This window comes from Choloepus didactylus, chromosome 10, assembly GCF_015220235.1.
Source record: "Choloepus didactylus isolate mChoDid1 chromosome 10, mChoDid1.pri, whole genome shotgun sequence".
In the NCBI taxonomy this organism is placed as follows: Eukaryota; Metazoa; Chordata; class Mammalia; order Pilosa; family Megalonychidae; genus Choloepus; species Choloepus didactylus.
Window position 1 is genome coordinate 41,199,272 of NC_051316.1, and position 13,462 is coordinate 41,212,733.

A 13,462-nucleotide genomic window follows, 5' to 3' on the forward strand; every position below is an offset into this window, starting at 1 on the left:
AGTTACCAGGAGACCAAGTTTTCCCCCAGTTGGGAGTGCGGGTTTGTGGAGGAGGCTAGTCCAAGAGAGACTGAGAGTCATCATGGTGGGGAGGAAATAGAGTTGTCTGCATTTTCCTCTTCTGTGTACCTACAACGTTCAATGAGCATCCAGCCTCCAGGGCCCCTTCCTTCTGCCCATGCACATGCCACTGTGCTCTGCCCTGCAAACTTCCAGCTATAACCACTCTAGTACCCCGTGCCCATCCTCACTGCCAGCCAAATTGTGCTGTGGCAGGTACCAGCGAAACAAGCATAGCTGACTTAGCTCTATTAAAGCAAGGCTTTTCTTTCACTTTGTCGTTTAAAGAGAACACTGCACTCAGCTCAGCCAAATGAGCTTTTGTTTTCAGGTCACCCAAAGCTCTATATGGAATAAAAAGTGCTCATTACTAACATTATTTTCAACTTTAGAGACTCCTTAGCAGCCACAGCTACAATGGCCTTTTCACAGGGATCTTGGGGCTTGCTGCCCTGCTGTAATGATAACATCTTCACCACCTCCTGCCTGGAAAAAAGTGAGCAACAATTAAGGTACCACTGGATGACTGTTCAATCCTACTTCATGCTGCTCTGTACATTAACATAGAAATTGGGGGACTCTTACTTCCCCACCTCACCCACCGTTGGGCAAAAGGCTTCATTAGGAGATCATAAGGAGTCTTCTTATGTTCTTGAATTGGCTTGCAAGATCTTACTGCATCTGTCAGTATCCTATCCTCAGTGGAGTCTGCAATTGAAGCTAATGAGTTAGCCTGTTAACTGTTTCACGGATGCTAGCAGAAGACATGGGAAGTTGCACAAATAATACAGAGAATTTATGGTTATCCATGACCCAGCTTCCCCATTGACATTTTGTATTAACATAATACAATGATCAAAACCAGGAAATTGGCATTGATGGAATATTATTTGACTAAACTACAGATCTTGTTTGGAGTTTACCAATTTTTGTATGCACTAGCATTTTTTTCATCCCTTTTACTTTTCTATTTATATTTAAAGTGGGTTTCTTTCTTTCTTTCTTCTTTCTTTTTTTTTTTTTTTTTTGTATTCCCTCACAGCTCTGGAGTCTAGACAAAGTGCGTTTCTTATTGACAGTGTATAATTGGGTCTTGATTTTTTACTCAATCTGATATCTGTCTTTTAATTGGGTATTGAAAACATTTACATTTAATGTAATTATTGATATGGTTGAATTTAAACCCACCATTTTGCTAGTTTTCTACTTGTCTCATTTCTTCCTTTTTCCCTATTTCTTGCTGTCTTTTGGATTGAGTATTTTCTTGACCTCACCTCTGTTATTGGCTTATTAGTCATAGCTCTTTAAGAATTTTTTTTTAGTGGTTTCTCTGGGGTTTCCAGAATACATTTTAAAATTATGAGTCTACCTTTAAATAGCATGGAGGAAGCTAGGTGCCATGTCATGTGCACATTTCCGATAGTCCTATAGAGAAGTTCCTCACAGGAACTGAGATCTCCCAGAAAGCAGTCAATGAAGAATGGAGGCCTTCTGCCAACAGCCACATGAATGAGCTTGGAAGTGCGTCCTCCAGCTTGTCAAGCCTTCAGATGACTACAGTCCAGCCACCATCTTGACTGCAATCATATGAGTAACCTGAGCTAAATCATCCAGCTAAGCTGCCATTGAATTCCTGACTCAGAACCTCTGAGGACATGTCTGTTTTAAGCCACTAATTTCTGAGATCATTTGTTAGGCAGTAATTAATTAGGCACTAATAAACTGTGCTCTTCATTTCCTGTGTGGATCCAAGTTTTCATCTAATACCTACTTCTGTCTTGTATCAGTCTGCTAGCAAGAATTCCCCCAGCTTTTGTTTGAGAAAGTCTTTATTTCCCCTTCATTTTGAAAGATACATTCACTGAATATAGAATTCTGGGTTGGCCTTTTATTTTTCTTTAAAGATGTCATTCATGTTTCTAATGAATAGTCTGCTATACTTTGTCCCTCTGAATAAGTTTTTGTCTCTGGCTGCCTTCAAATTTCTCTCTTTAATTTTCAGTGGTTTGAATATGATGTGTCTAGGTGTGTGTGGGGGTATAGGGTGGGGTGGTTTTTTTTGGTATTTATCCTGTTTCAGCTTCTCTGAGCTTGTTAGATCTGTAGTTTGATGTTTTGTTATTTCTGAAAATTTCATGACCATTATCTCTTCAAATATTTCTTCTCTTCTGGGACTTTAATTACATTTATGCTAGATCATTGTTATTGTCTTGCAGCTCTTGGATGTGCTATTGTTTTTGTTGTTTTTATTCTTTTTTTTCCTCTTTGTTTTTCAGACTGGTTAATTTTTTTGACCTATCTTCAAGTTCTTGGAATCTTTCTTCAATTGTGATCTATTGAAGGAATTGTTCTGATATCATGCTTTTTATTTTTAGCATTTCCATTTATCACTTTTCTACTTTGCAGCCTTCTGCTAAAATTTCCTCTGTCAATGTATGTTGCCCACCTTATCCACTAGATCCTTTAATATATTAATCATAGTAATTTTAAAGTTCCTGTTTGATAATCCCAATATCTGGGTCACCTTTGAGTCTAATGCTGTTGATTGCTTTATCTCTTGCCAAGGACTATTTGGGTTGTTTTTGTTTGTTTTCCTTTTTTATGAGTTTTACCATATTTTATTAAATTCCATTTCTCATGTGTAGAAAAATGGAAATTGAGGTAAACAGTATTTATGCCTGGAAATGGGCATGCCTGTTCTTTTGTTAGGTCAATATGGGAGGCTGAGTCCATTTTGAAAGAAGTTGAGGGGTTTGCATTTTGTTATTGTTCTCTTCAATGCATCACAGACTTCAAATCCCTCCAGTAGGGCAGTTATCTTGTGCTTAGAGTAGAGGCTGGGGTGCCAGAGGATTTGTTCTTGTTCATGCTCCCCCATCAGCTCTCAGCTGTGTCTGCATGCCTGTGCCACAGAGGGGTTCTCTCTCCATGTTCCTGCCTCTCCGGGTAGACAACTGTTTCTTGTTACTCTGTACTTACAGTCTTGGGGAAAGGGGGGGTTCCCTGTTGTCCTGGTCCAGCCTCTGCCTTAGGCAGTTTGTGTGCACTTGGGACTCATAAGTGTATCTTCCCCTACATCCCAACACTCCTCCTCATGTATTTGTGGCTGTTTTAAGCAGGAGTTTCCTGCCCCTCACAGTAGTAACATCAGTGGAAGATTCTAGACACCTAAGTTATTTTCTGCTTCTCTCCCTAAAATATAGAATTTTTTGCTTCAGTTTTTCCACCAGAAATAAAGGATCTTTGCCTTTGTCCTAGGGATGAGAAAGCTCCCTACCTTTTCCCCAGAAGCAATGTCGGTGCCCTTGGAGAATGTTTGCTGACCCTGTCAGTGGCTTAAGGTTTTTGCTTATACCAGAGAAAGGCCCAGCGAAATACGTGGGTTTTTGTGCCTCTCCCCACCTCAGCAGCAGCAATACTACATATCTACACCTTTGGGGGGAGGGAGTCTCTCCAGTCTCCTGCCTTGCTCTCAGTCTTTCTCTTGGAACCAAAGGTAGACCATAAAAAAGCCTTATAAGCAAGTGCAAACATCCCTTGTGTCTGGCCCTGGCTACTCAAAACTGAGATGCTAACCCATACTTGATAAGACTCTAAAATTTTCAAAGACTTAACCTAAAAGGCAACCAACTCTTCTCTCATGCTCTGCTAAGAGCTAAACAATTCATATGTCCCATCTCTCCTTGGAAAGGCTTGTCAGCTCTTTAGAATTCAGTTTATTTAATTGCCTCGCAATATCAATTCTCTGATGGGCTTAAGAAAAATTATGATTTTGTAGAATATCCAGCTTTTTCTCGTTGGTGTAGGAGCCCTGCATAACACTCAATGTCTCATTATGATCATATCTTTAGTCAATCTCATATAACCATTTGTCTGACATACTATTTCCAATTCAATTTAATCCCATTATTATACAAGTGAGCTTTTCTATGAAAAGATTTATATTTGTGATTTTTTTTTCCTTCACCATTAATTAACACATGTTGAACACTGTAGTCTGAAAACTGTTGATACTGGGGATACAGCAGTGAAAAAAGACACAGACATAGGAACTGACATTTGAATATAGTACTTCACTATTTTTAAAGATTTTTCCTTGGAGGACATCTCATTTAATCCTCTCAATGGTCTGGTGAAATAGGTGAAAGATGTAGTAGTATCTTTGTTTCACATATGAAGAAACTGAGGCATAGATAATTGGAATATACTTCCTTTGCCTGGGGAAAAAAAAATGTCAAACTAGAGCAAAAATGTACTTAAAGATTATGATGTTCCTTGTATTATTTTGAATAGGAAGTACATATACCTGGTCAAATAAAATCACATATTACAAAAGTGTATAAAGTGAAATGAAGTTTTCCTCTCTTAGTCTAGGAACCCCAGAAAATAACCAAAGGCAAACATTAAATGATAATGCTCTCTTAGGAGTTGGAATCTTAGGGCAGTGAGAGTGAGGGAAAAGGGAAGTCTAGAAGAATGGGGAGAACATACAAAGTTATTTAAGAAGCCAGCTACTGCTTCACAAAGATGTAATCAGTCACTTGGCTACATGGGTACATCTGAAAGAACACCCTGTCTTAGTTTCCGAGGGCTGCTAGAACAAATACTGGAGACTGATTGGCTTAAAGAATGAGAATTTATTTTCTTACCGTTTGGGAGGCTAGAAGCCCAAAATCAAGGTGTTGGCAGGATCGTGCATTCTCTGAAGTCTATCATTGCATTCTGGTAGTGGCTTGTGGGCATAACTCAGTATCTCCATTACATGGCCATCTGTCTTCTATCTCCTAACTGCATCCAAATTTCCACTGTTTATAAGGACTATAGTATGGATTAAGGTCCACCCTAATTCAGTTTGGCCACATCTTTGTAAAAAGAAACAAAGTCACCAGTAGAATCAAAGTGGAAAGTTTACTGAAAGAGAAACTGTTCCAGCGCGGAGAGCTCAAACCAGGGAAGCCAGAGTGAGTATCTCATACGGCAAGTGGGTTACATAGCTTATAAAGGCAATTAGGATTTTTTTTTTTAAAGCTAGCATCTCTTCTTGATAAAAACATTCAGAAAACTATGAATAGAAGGAAACATCCTTAACAAGATAAAGGACATATATGAAAAATCCACAGTTAACATTCAATCATGAAAGACTGAATGCTTTCCCTCTAAGATCAGGAATAAGAGAAGGATGCCCACCATCACCATTGTTATACAACACTGTATTGGAAATTCTAGCTAGAGCAATTAGGTAAGAAAAAGAAATAAACAGCATCCAAACTGGAAAGAAAGAAGTAAAATGTAAAATGTTTCCGATTTGCAGATGGCATGATACCATATATAGAAAATCCTGAGAAATCCACAACAAAGCTACCAGAGTTGTTAAATTTAGCAAAGTGGCAGGATACAAATTCAACATAAAAAAAAAATCACGTGTTTCTATACACTAGTAATAATCTGAAGAGGAAATCAAGAACAAATTCCATTTACAATAGCAATTAAAATAATAAAATATCTAGGTAGAATTTAACCAATGGTATAAAAGACTTGTATGGAAAACTATAAATCATTACTGAAATTAAAGAAGACCTAAACAAATGGAAGGAATCCCATGTTCATGGACTGGAAAACTTAATATTTTTAAGATGTCAGTTCTACCCAAAGCAATCTAAAGAGTCGATGCAAACCCAATCAAAATTCTAACAGTCTCCTTTTCAGAAATAGAAAAGTTAATCATGAAATTGATGTGAAAAGGGCAAGGGCTCCTAAATAGTAAAAAATACCTTGAAAAAGAAGAACAAAGTTGGGAGTCCTCACCCATCCTGATTTCAAAACTTACTACAAAGCTACAATAATTAAACTGTGGTACTGGCATAAAGACAAACATATAGGCCAATGAATAGAATTTAGAGTTTAGAAATAAATCCATACATCTATGGTCAATTGATTTAAATTCAGTTTTATTGAGATATATTCACATACTGGTAGTACAATCATCTATGGTGTACAGTCAGTTGTTCATAGTACTATCATACAGTTGTGCATTCATCATCCCGATTTTTGAACATTTTCCTTACTCCAAAAAGAATGAAAATAAGAATTAAAAATAAAAGTAAAAAATAACACCCAAATCATTCTATCCCACCATCTCACCCTATTTTTCATTTAGTTTTTGTCCCATTTTTCTACTCATCCATCCATACATTGGATAAAGGGAGTGTGAGCCACAAAGTTTTCACAATCACAGTCACATCATGTAAGCAACATAGTTATACTACTGTCTTCAAGAATCAAGGCTACTGGGCTGCAATTTGACAGTTTCAGGAATTTCCTTCTAGCTATTCCAATATACTAAAATCTAGAAAGGGGTATCTATATAGCACATAAGAATGCCCTCCAGAGTGACCCCTCAACTCCATTTGAAATCTCTCAGCAACTGAAACTGTTTTGTTTCATTTTGCGTCCCCCTTTTGGCCAAGAAGATTTTCTCAGTCCCACAATGCCAGGTCCAGGCTCATCCCTGGGAGTCATGTCCTGCTACGTTGTATGACCAATTGATTCTTAACAAGGGTGCCCAGACCATTCAATGGGGAAAGAGTATTCTCTTCTGCAAATAGTGGGGGTGGGGGGATGAGGGGAACTGGATATCTACATGCAAAAGAAGGAAAAGTGGACCCCTACCTTACACTATACAAAAATTAATTCAAAATAGATTGATGACATAAATTAAGAGGTAAAGCTATATATATACAAAACTCTTAAAACAGGGAAATACCCTCATGAAATTGTATTAGGGATTGGATTCTTAGACTTTACATAAAAGCACAAGCAACAAAAGAAATAGATAAATTGAACTTCAAATTTAAAAACTTTTGCACATCAGAATACATTATCTAGAAAGTGAAAAGAAAGCATACAGAATGGGAGAGAATATTCAGAGAACATGTATATCCAGTAAGAAATCCTTCAACTCAACAACAAAAAGACAACCCAAATGAAAAGGGGCAAAGGAGTTGAATAAACATTTCTCCAAAAAAGATATACTGAAAGCTAACAAGCACGTGAAAAGATGCTCATTTTCATTAGCCATTAGGGAAATGCAAATCAAAACCATGAGTACTACCTCATACCCACTAGAATTACTTTTAAAAAACAAGCAAACAGAAAATAACAAGTGCTGATGAGGAGAAATAGGTACCCCTGTACATTGTTGGTAGTAATGTGACATTGTGCAGTTGCAGTGGACATCAGTTTGGTGGTTCCTCAAAAAATTAAACAGAACTACAAAGTGACCCAGTAATACCACCTCTAGGTATATACCTACACAAATTGAAAGCAGGAACTAAAGCAGATTTTTATACACCATTGTTCATAGCAGAGTTATTCACAATAGCTAAAACCAGGAAGCAACCCAAATGTCCATCAACAGTTGGGTACATAACATGGATGAACCTTGAAGACATCAGATTAACTGAAACAAGTCAGACTCAAAAGGATGTATAGTGTATGATTCCACTTAAATTAAGTAACTAGAATATGCAAGTTCACAGAGACAGAAAGCAATAAGAGATTAATAGGGGAGGGGAATAGAGAGTTAATGAGAAAAATAATAACCAATTTTTTTCATAAATAGGGTCATGCTGTAGAGAAGATTCTGTAAACTTACTTTTTAAAAACTGTATTTCTTTAGTTTTTTTAATTAGAGAAGATGAAGGTTTACAGAAAAATCATGCATAAAATACAGAGTTCCCATATACCACCCTATTATTAACATCTTGCCTTGCTGTGGTACATTTGTTACAATTCATGAAGGAACATTTTCATAATTGTGTATTAACTATAGTCCATTGTTTAAAATAGGGTTCACTGTTTTTGTACAGTCCTATTTTTTTAAATTTTATGTTAGTAACATATATACAACATAAAATTTCCCCTTTTAACCATATTCAAATACATAATTCAGTGCTGTTCATTACAATCACAATGTTTTGCTACCATCACCATCCATTACCAAAACTTTTACCTCAACCCAAACAGAAACTGTAAAATTTGAGCATTAAATTCTCATTCCCTACCCCCACCATGGCCCCTGGCAACCTGTACTCCAGTTTCTGACTCTGAATTTGCTTATCCTAATTATTTCATATCAGTGAGATCACGCAATGTTTGTCCTTTTGTGTCTGACAGTCTGTGTATTACCTGATGCTCACTGAAACTGTCTGCCCTGGATTTTAGAGAAAGTGCCCTTTCCTGTCAGTTCATATCATATTCTATAACTGACTGGTTATCACTTGTTACAAAAACATGTTTTTCTCAATTTGTTTACATTCTAATTGTGGTTAACATGTTTATAGTGTTTTTTCTTTTTGCTTTTTTTTTTGGAATTCAAGATCATTACTATCATTTCAATATACAATAGAGAGATGAGCAGGAGAGAGGAATTATATAAGGGCATGAGGAAACGTGCATTATTTTGTTCATGTTATGATTTTATAACTATACAAATGTCAAAACTTATAAAATTGCACACTTTATAAATATATGCACTTTAATGTGTATCAATTAGATCTCAATAAAGCTGTTAAGCAATACAAAACAAAAAATATGCAAATTACAAAGAAAAGCAAAGGAATGATTAACTCAAAATTAAAAATAGTAATTAGCTGGAATTGGGAAAAGAGAAGGATACGTCAGTCGCAGAAAGGTACATAAGGAGCATGTCATGTTCTGGTACTGGTAATATCCTATTTGAAACCGGGTGCTGAATGTCTTACTATCATTCTTTTAATTATATATGATGAATTTCACAATTTAGGGAAAAAAAGAGTCTGTGGAAAGGAACTCAGAAGAATGACCCTCTACTTGTTAAACTGCATTCTATAATTTTTGGGCAGGAGCTCCCAAAACTTTTCAAAAAATCTCATCTGAAGGCTTGGATTAAAATCTCTCATCTTTGATCTGAGCCACTGGCTTGAAAATGACAATCTGTTTGAGACAGCTGGGTTATCAATTTCGAATAAAAGAGAATGGAAAGATGAAATAAAAAAAAATTATTGGTTAAGTAAAAGAAAATGGCTGCCTGCATTGGGAGTTACAGGGAGGGATTCCTTTTGGAAAAAAAGGATTGTCTAGAAGACAAAAACAATTGACCTGCAGTGGCTATCTGAGAAAAAGGAACAATGTAAAATGCATCCTACAGAATTTCATATAAGTAATACCCGGCAATAAACCAGTTTGGGTCCAGTAGAGATGATGAGACTGGAAGAGCATACCATACTAATCAATGTATATCTGCTCCCCACTGTATAAGGCTGCCTCAACCCCATCTTTAATGTCAGCTGGTCATTGTTACTCCCCACTTGGAAACTCTCTTTTAATGCCTTTATAAACAGCTGTGAACAGATGGCTATTGAGACTGTCATTCAGGCTCCCCTGGTTTGAGTTTTCCCTGCTCCAGAAGTTTCTCCTTCAATAAACCTGCAGCTTTGATTATACTGGTGAGTTTGGTTCTTTTGACATTTCTGGTATCAGAAGTGGGATCCAGAGAATACCCCTGGCCATCCCCACAGGTGGTGAGTGACAAAGTCTGGTACCCATAGAACCCATTGTGACCGTTTCTCTCTCACCACCTGCAGCTAGGGATCAAGATCCTAGCTTTGCTTTTTTTGTGTGTACTGAGATATTTAGGTTAATCGTTGGTGGTTTTGGTCTGGTCCTGATGTTTACTTGGTGAGTGCCTGGTTCTGTTGGGGGTGGTGGTGGTTATGGAGGTTCCAGTATATATAAGGCAGCTGCTTTTCTGTTTGTGGTTCTCCTGTATAATTTTCATTTTCAGAACCTGAATGAACATGGGCTCTTCTCAGTCTAATTCTTTTCCTCCTGTGCTGGGAAAACACCATGCTGCCTGTTTTCTCATGATGGCCCAGTTCAAGTTTTTGAGTAAAAGAATAAATCTTACAAAAAGAATTTGGATCTGCAGTGGCCACTTTGGGGGACAGTGGATTTAGATAAAATCATACACCTGAGAAACACCTTAGAAAAGAAAGGATGCAAGACCTCCAAGAAAAAAATGGGGAGCATTCTTTGGTATATGGAGGTCTTCATATGAAATTCTGAATAAAAAAATGCTTCACTAAAAGATTCTGTAGCCAAAGTTACTTGCCATAGAAACAACCAAATTTCCTGCTCAAATGTAATAGTTTTGGAATGAACTCTTATCAGAACTTTCACTTTTGTGAAATGGTAATAAGTTAACCATGGCCATTTTAACCTTTTTGTCATCTATAGATAGTTTTTATTCTGATACTTTCCTGAGTACACATGCAATCAGCTACAGGTGCTTCATCTTCAACAAAAATGACTGCCTCAGAGACCCATGGAATGGATGATACCAGCTATTCTGGGGCACCAACTTCTAATGACATTTCTTAAATAACTTTGAGACCATACCTCTGGACTGAGTCCAGAGCTCCAGAATTTTAGTGGAGAAGCCCATGGGCTTGAGATTGCTAACACAAGATCCAAAAGAACAAGAGTTACCGAGGACTGAATGAACCAATCAAGAATTGTTTGGGGATGAAAACTGTTTGGATTATTACTGATGTTTCAATGTTCTGTTTTCTAGATACAGGGAATCTTTTACTCTTTTCCCGTAAGAGAAATCATAATACACTCCTATTTTTCTTCCTGCTCGATCCCTCCAGAGTTCAGAAATACTTATTGAATATTCTTATTTTTATGGAAAAATAATTGCTTAGATTCAATAAAAATCTGTTGTCCTTGTTAACAGCACACATTTAGAGACACTTATATAACAAATGCTTTGACAGAAATGTCATGTTTGAGAATGATGCTCATTTAATCAGACATGACCAGACAATTGTAAGGAACTAAGGTTGACTTTATGGAGCCAGTGCTTACAAAACCCTCTGATACCTGACTCTAGATTTCCCAGTCTTAAAGGTGACAAGGAAGGTCACTTTATGGCAAGGGGAGGAACTATATGATAATTTGGGAACCTTGAGAAAGAGGGATTCACCCAAATCCATAGATATGTAACAGTGAGTTTTTAAATATAATCTTAAAACTGCAAGCAAGCTGGAAATTGTAAAATACCCTTAAAATGTAACCGTCAAAGCTGGAAGCAGATTATAATAGAAGCTCTTAGTCTCACAAAGGAGCAATATGTAAATGTAAAGTCTGCACTGAGACATAAATAAGCTTTAATCTATTGCCCCAAACTGCCCAGATATTAACAAGCCTTTCATCTAACTCCCTAGACTGGGAGGCACCTTTCCCAGGTGTCACAGGATGTAAATACTGAAGGAAGTAGGAAAAACTACTGAAATTCTCCAGAACTCTGTTATCTTTCAACTAAGATGATTATCTCTCTTTGTCCCTGATGGGTATAAAAGCCAAATGAAAAATCACTTTGGGGAGGCTGATTTGGGAAATCTTCCTTTGTCCTCCCACTGGTGTAAATAAACCCTCTTTTCCTCCTCAGCCTGGTTTGGTGTGACTTCTATTGGCCGAGCTGGAGCAAAGTACCCAGATTTGGGAAGTGCCCCTTCTACACAGTGAGAAAGACTCATTAGCTCAGCACTTAGAAATTATATGTACTTTCTGCTACTGTCATCATTTTTTCAGATTTTTATTAATATTTATTCACTTGTTTCTACAAGAAAAAAGATGAGTGAGAGACAAGTTATAGAAACACTGATTGGCTGGCACGGTGATAAATAACCTAAATATTTTAAAGGACCAAGTTAAGGTGTTTCACAGTATTGGTCAGGCTCAAAAACATTTCAATGGACAGAAATATTTTCTGACCTAGGTTCTTGGTTTAATGGAATATGGGAACAAGTAGCACACTTTAAATTTATGCTTTTAATTGTGATTATCAGTGTGTATGTTTTCTATTTCTTGTTGTACAATGTTTCAAAATTCTCTTCAAATTCCTTGTCACCCTCAAGACAGAGGTTGCCTTCAAGATAGCTAATTAAAAGTAAAATGAAATAGAAACGGGACTGTCTCTAGTGGACTGAGACTAAAAAGAAAAATAGATACCCTGACTTGTAGAGCAGGTCATACCTGTAATTCACTCAATTAAGTAACCCTGTTCCAAGGATCTTAAGTAACCGAACAGCCACTTAATGAACCTCACTCAATCAAGAAAGGAAAAAAGGGAGCAGAATCATTGACCGTGTCCATTTGACCACCAGAGAAGACATCAGTAGTTACTGGAGTGTTCTGGTTAAGCTCCCAATGAGATTATTGGAAAATGAGCAAAAGAGGGTACTGTTAAAAATAAAATGGCTGCCTGCATTAGGTATTGCCAGGAGGGATACCTTTCTGAGAAAGGATTGTGGAGAAGACAAAACCAATTGAATTCCAGGGGCTTTCCAAAAAAATGGAACAATGGAATATACCTTACAAAATTGCAAATAAGCAATATCTGGTGATGAACCAGTTTTGGTCCTGTAGAGATACATCAGAATGGACAAGCATACCATACCAATCAATGTATATCTGTCCCCTTCTTGGTAAGCCCGCCTCTGTACTAAGGAACCTCAGTGTCAGCTAGTCATTGTTACGGCCTCACTTAGAAATCCCCTAAATGCCTTTATAAGCAGCTGTCACCGGATAGCTGTTGAGACTCTTCAATCTGGCTCCCTCTATTTGAGATCTCCTTGCTCCAGAAGTTTCTCCTTCAATGAACCTGTAGCTTTGATTGTGATGGTGATTTTGTTCCTTTTGACAGTTTCCACCCTAACCTGTTATATGTCCAGACTTGTTATAAATAAAAGTAAAAAACTGCCCTGTACTCACACAACCTTGAGGTATAGGGGCATCCGGAAATTAATATTTAGGTTTTAGATAGTACCTACCAGCTAGAGTACAATTAAACCCTTCTTGCACACGTAATTGTTTCTCCCCTCAAAGCACTTCTAATAATCTTTTCTTCCTTATAATTTTGTTTTCTTGGGTACTTTGTCTGAACTATTAAAATACAAGCCACTAACCACCCAAACTTAATGACTTAAGTACCTTCTAAGAAAAAATTTCCTTCCAAATATGCTAGGATGGCTCAACATCATGAAATATTAAGCTTTTATATATTAATAAGCTAAAAGTTAGAAAGCAAGTTAATCTCAAGATTTAGTAAAAGGACATATTTGAATATTTGATATCTATTGCTTTACACAAAAAAGGTGGTGTTTACAATTTTTTGTGATGAAATAAACATATAAAAAAATAGATTGTTCCATAAAATGTAGACTGAGATATCTCAAAAAGACCAATACCATGTGTGACAGTAAAAATATATATATATATATATATATATATATATATATATATATATATATATACACATACAAGCTACCAAAAAGGGGGGAGAGGAGGACAACAGTAA